Below are 6095 nucleotides of genomic sequence, written 5' to 3' on the forward strand. Positions count from 1 at the left end.
ACCTTCTGGTCCTTTAAATACAGTTCCTCATGTTGTGACCCAACCATAAAATTATTTTCGTTGCTACTTCATAACTGTATTGTTGCTACTGTTATGACTCGTAATGTAAATATCTGATATGCAGGATGGTCTTAGGCGACCCCTGTGAAAGGGTCGTTCAACCGCCAAAGGGGTCGCCACCCACAGGTTCAGAACCGCTGCCCTAGAAGGTGGCATTCTTACCGCCATTACATAGCCAAGAACCCAAGAGGAGAGAGATTCAGTGAATTATCCAGCTACACCTGGAAGACTCTGATGGCAGAGCTTGTTTTCATAACCTCCCATAGCTAAGCTCTGTCTACCCATATCTCTAAGCTCTTGGAGGACAGGAGTCTCTTCCATGTCCCAGCTACACTCCTACTAGATGCTCAAATAAAGGTCGTGGCTTCCCCAGTGGCTGGCATATAGTTGGTGCCCTTTCACTACAAGTTGCTGGAGAACTGGAATGGAATCTTTTATTCAGAACAATAGAGTGATATGTTAAGAGCAGGGTTTTTGCCATCCATATGAGAGTAAAGACCCCTAAGGAAAATGAGAAACAGCTCAAGTAGAAAAAAGCAGCCAGACTGGTGGGCTTTGTAAATAACAAGAGCAAAAATTACTTCCAGAGGCTGAACGAGTCCTCCAGCAGCTGAGCATCAGCAGTTGGGAACGGGTGGTCAAAAGTCGGCTGCTGCTGCCACCTTCCCCCCAGCCCGTCAGTGGTATTTCTGGACGAGCCTCTTGCCCTGTTTGTAGGTGAGGAAGCTGAGGCCCAGAGAAACGTCTTTCCCGAAATCTTGCAGGGTCTGGATTGCAACTGCAAGTGACTGATTCTTAACCCAGACTCTTCCTAAGACAGGCCAGTGTTTTCATCCAGGACACTGTGGGTAGAGGTGGTGGGATCAACTGAAGAAAGGTATCGTTCTAGACTTTTTAAAAGTTTCTGATCAGAAGACAAGGGTAGTGTCTTCTAAGAAAGGGCACCCACATCTTCCCATCCCAGTGAGGGGAGGGGTTAATCAGGGAGGGCTTCCAGGAAGAGACAGGTATCAGTGCAACCCTGACCCTTAAAGGAGGAGACACTGTGGCACAGGCTGCAATACTTGGGCCCCCATGTACCCCGTCTGTGCTGAGTTTCCCTCTGGCGGCAGAGACAGGGCACAGGCCTGGCTCTCACAGGGTGAGGGGCCAGTGGATGGTTCCTTCCTCCCATCCTCGTCCACTTGAGCTGAAGGCGATTTGAGTATGCTAACCCTACCACCTCAGGATGACCTTCCCACTGCAATGTCAGTGCCAGGATTTTATTTTATTTTCTTGTTGGTCTCTTTTACTGTGTTCCCGGTGCTTAGAACAGAGCCTGGCATATAGTAGGTGCTTAACAAATGCTTGAAGGAATGATTGCAACATCTCTACCCTCCTGCCAATTGCGCATTCACACTGGGTGTCTTTACGCCTGCCCTGCATGTCCCTGCCCGCAGTGCCCTCCCAAGGCCTTCGTCTGGCTGTATCTTGCCACCTCTTGCAGAGAGGCTTCCAGAACGACATAGACCTGCGCACCCTCTCTGCCCTCAGCACAGCACGGGTGGTGTCCAACCAAGTTGCTCTCCCCTACTCTTAGCTCAGGTTGGTTTCAGAGGAGGAAGGTGGCTGCCAGGCCAGCTGCCTGGGGCTCCGTAGGGACGGTGTGGTTAGTCCAAGGCTTGGGAGAAGGGGCCTCCTGATACCTGCTGCCTCGCCCAGGGGCAGAAGAAGCAGCAGGGCCTTTTGCACAAGTTTGACCGACCCAGGCCTGAGGCAGCGGAGCACGCTGCTGAAGCAGGTGTGGCTGGTCGCCCCAGGAAAGCCAGGGACCTGAAGCTAAGGCTTGCCTTGGGAGCTTCCTGGGAGCTGGAAGGTTCAGGGATCCCTTGACCTTGGGGCCCTTCCCTTAGAGCCCTTTGCAGAGGTTGTCACCAAGCAGCCTGTGTGCATGTGTCCTTATCAGTGTACAGAAGGGAGAGAGGGAACATTCTCTTCACAAGGTGGAAACCCAAACCAGGAGACAGGTGAGTAAGACCCAGAAAGCTAGAAAGCAAAGATGACTCAGGAGAAAGCTGTGGTCCTGGCTGAAGTCGAAGACGGGGCAGGGCAGCAGGAAGAAGGGGGAGCCTGGGGGAGGGGGAGAGGTGGCCTACAGCTGGCTCTGCTACCGTCCCCCGCCCCTAGGGGAAGCATCCTGCTGCTCACCCTGGCCTGTGAGGTCCCGTGGGCCCAGGGATCCCACCCTTGTCTTCCCTCTGTTCCCTCGAAGCACTGGGCCCGTGCCATCACCCCTCCACAGCGAGCGGATGGTCCATGAACTAGAATGGCTGGCTCCCTCAGCAGTAAAGTTGTCTACTGTGCAAGAACGAAATGGCATAAAACCCACCGCATCTGACACACAACGACACTACATCATGTCAGGGCCTCCCTCTGTCCCCCACTCTGGCAGCATCCCTGCACGCCTTCCTGGGGTCACCCCTCTGAGCCGGAGTCCCCAGGGGACCTGCAGAGGAGGAGGGAGGGATGCAGAGGAGCCAGAGGCCTGCTCCGCTTGCCCTGCCCTGGGTGGAGCGGGGGTAAGCTCGCACCCCCTGTGCAGTCTGGAAGGTCCCTTTGCCTCCCTTGGCCCCTGTTCTCCTCTTGCTCCTCCCAGCTTCCTCCAGCCTGGACACCCCAGCACGGCCATGCCTTTCCATGGCAATCGCTGTCCTCCTGCTATTCCAGAACACAGATCCGGAACCAGCTGCACTGGGCCTGTCCCCGTTTTCCCACTTCCCAGCTGTGTGACCTTGGGAAAGTTCCTCCATCTCTCTGTTACGTCCTGTTTCCTGCAGCTCCAAGTGGAAGCTTTGTTTCGTCAAATGGCCTCCCAGTTCCAGAGGCTGCAGGAAGCCCATTCATTCGCCCACACCACCGTTTTGAAATCTCTACTCCACCTTAAGAGAGGGTTACCCGTTACAGAGGCAGAAACTGAGAGTCGGAGAAAGTGCATGCCTTGCCCAGGGCCACCAGGCCCCCTGCCTTCAGGCCCTCTCTGCCTGCATGGGGTTCATTGCAACTCTGATGTCTGGGCTTTGAGGCGGGCCAAGTGCCCTAATAACAGGGGGACCATGTAGAGGCCTGTTTGCAGGGGACCAGCCCCAGCACAGCACCTCTGTGAAATGGCCAATTCCACCTGGCCGGGGACTGGGCTGGGTCTGCCTGTGTTGATCAGAGGGCATGGAGGTTGTGAGGTCAAGTTGAAGGGCAAGGGAAGGTGTGTGTGTACAGCACACCCTTTCTTCTTGTGCATACTCTAACAAATGCACATGCATAGATAGGAGCTAGTGTGGGCATGGCCTTTTTTCTGGCAGGCTACCCAAGAGGCTGTTAACTGCTTACCTTCAGACAGCGGTTGCCAAAGGGCGAAGGGGAGTAGGGGAGGAGTTTTACTTTTATTATTTTTTTAATGGCAGCAGATGTTATCTGAGTACTTGAGATTATGAGCTATTTATTCTGCTCTTTCTGCAGCGTCAAAAAAAGAAGGATGCGATGACAGTTGGTGGGAGAGGGGGTATGGGTTTTTGTTGGATCTTGCTGTTGAGGGCAGGGCCTGGCTGGGGGGAGAGGCTAAAGGGCCCATGGACGCCACAGGGAATGGAGGTGTCCCCCCCCCCCCCCCCCCCCGCTACCCCCAACTGGCTCTGGAGGCCTTGAGGGACCCAGGCCAGCCCCCGAGTTCGGAGCCCTGCCTCCCGTTTGAACTAAGCCTCCCAGGGCGCAGGCTCCTTTCCGATGGGGACAAGAAGCAGGACCTCGGAGTGTTTGCCGGCAGTTTGCATGTCCCGCTGCTGCCTGAGCCATCTTCTGAGCCTCTGGTCTGTCTTCCCAGGGAAGTTGGCGGGACATGCTCTGTAGCCAGGTCCTGCCTTCCTGTCCTTTCACCTCCTAGACCCCCATGGCAGATGTGTGGACAGACATAACCCCTGCTGGCCAGTCCTGGAGGGCCTGGGGATCTGCGGGGTGCAGGGTCGGAGAGGTGATGCCCTGACTCTCCAGTCCTGGCCTGTAGGGCTCCCTAGTCTGCAGCACTACTGGCCCAGCACCAGGTGAGGCAGCCTGTGGTCCCCAGCTTCACTCACCATCGACCACCTTGCCAAGCCCTGACCGCATCCTAATGGACGGAGACCCCCCCAACACACACTCACACACACACACACACACACACACACACACACCGCAGATGAGCACTATGAGATGAGTACTATGAGCTCCATTTCACAGGCTGAGAAACTGAGGTCCAGGTTGCTATGTGACTTGCCAAAGCCAATGGTGAGCCAGTGATAGAACAGAGTCGAAGATTCAGGCATTTTTCTATCCTGGGTGCTCAGCCTTCAGGGTGGGCTGATAAGAAGTGAAATGAGTATGATCTCAGAATTATTTAAAGAAAAACATGCCTTAAAAGTGACCCAGCTCAACCTCATACGTCTTATGAAATTGTGAATTAAAACAACAAGATACCGCCCTGGCTGGTTTGGCTCAGTGGTTGGAGCATCAGCCCACAGATTAAAGGGTCGAGGGTTCAATTCCAGTCAAGGGCATGCGCCTCAATTACAGGCTCTATCTCTGGCCCTGGTCAGGGTATGTACAGGAGGCAACCAATCGATGTCCCTCTCTCACATCGACGTTTCTTTCTCTTTCTCTTCCTCTCTCTCTAAAATCAATAAAAATCTCTCTCTCTCTCTCTCTCTCTGCTTCTCTCCCTCCCACTCTCTCTAAAAAACCAGTGGAAAATATCCTTGGATAAAGATTAACAATAAACAACAAACAAACAAACAAAAAACAACAAGATACTAATGAATACCTTTTAGAATGGTGAAGATCCAAAATGTGGACACCACCAAATGCTGGAGAGGATGTAGATAAACAGTTACAACCATTCATTCCTGGTGAGAACTCAGAACGGTTAAGCCACTTTGGAAGGCAGTTTGACAGGTTTTTACAAAACTAAACATACTACGATCTAGCAGTCATACTCCTTGGAGTTTACCCAAATTATTTGAAAACTTATGTCCACACAAAAACCTGCATGCAGATATTTACAGCAGCTTTATTCAAAGTTGCCACAACTTGGAAGCAACCAAAATGTCCTTTAGTAGATGAATGGATAAATAAACTGTGGTATAGCCAGACAATATTTAGCCCTAAAGGGAAATGAGTTATCAAGCTCACTCTAGACAGGAAGCAAACGTAGATGCATAATGCTATGTGAAAGAAGCCAATCTGAAAAACCTACAGCCTGTATCATTCCAACTACATGACATTCTGCAAAACTATGGGAGCAAGAAAAAGATAGTGGGTGCCAGGGGTTAAGGAGGAGAGATGGTCCACCCAGCGTGGCTCAGTGGTTGAGCATCAACCTATGAACCAGAAGGTCACTGTTTAATTCCTGGTCAGGGCACATGCCCAAGTTGCAGGCTCGATTCCCAGTGTGGGGCCCACAGGAGGCAGCCGATTGATGATTCTCTCTCATCATCGATATTTCTATCTCTCTCTTTCTTCCTCTCTGAAATCAATAAAATTATCTTTTTTAAAAAAATAAAAAAGGAGAGATGGATGAATACCCAGAGCATAGATTTGGGGGGCCATAAAATTACTCTGTATGACACTACAGTAGTAGATACATGTCATTATACATTTATCCAAACCCACAGAGTGAACCCTCAGGTGAACTATGGATTCCGGGTGATAATGATATCAATATAGGTTCAACGGTTATAACAAATGTACCACTCTGGCGCTGGATGTTGGTAACCAGGGAGGCTGTGCGTGGTGGGCATCATGGGAAATATATGTACTTTCCTCTCAATTGTGCTGTGAACCTGAAACTGTTCAAAAACATAGTCTATGACAAGACAAAGAAAGGGACTCGGGCACAAGAGCTCAGAAGACCCAGTCTACAGTGTCTTCCCTAAAAGGACACTTTTCCCAGGGCCCTAGGGGTCCCCGCCAGCAGGGAGGTGGGGTGGGGATGCTCAGGGCCTGTGGTGGGCTCCCAGCCCCTCCCACCTCCC

This window comes from Myotis davidii, unplaced genomic scaffold (assembly GCF_000327345.1).
Source record: "Myotis davidii unplaced genomic scaffold, ASM32734v1 scaffold6, whole genome shotgun sequence".
Lineage (NCBI taxonomy): Eukaryota > Metazoa > Chordata > Mammalia > Chiroptera > Vespertilionidae > Myotis > Myotis davidii.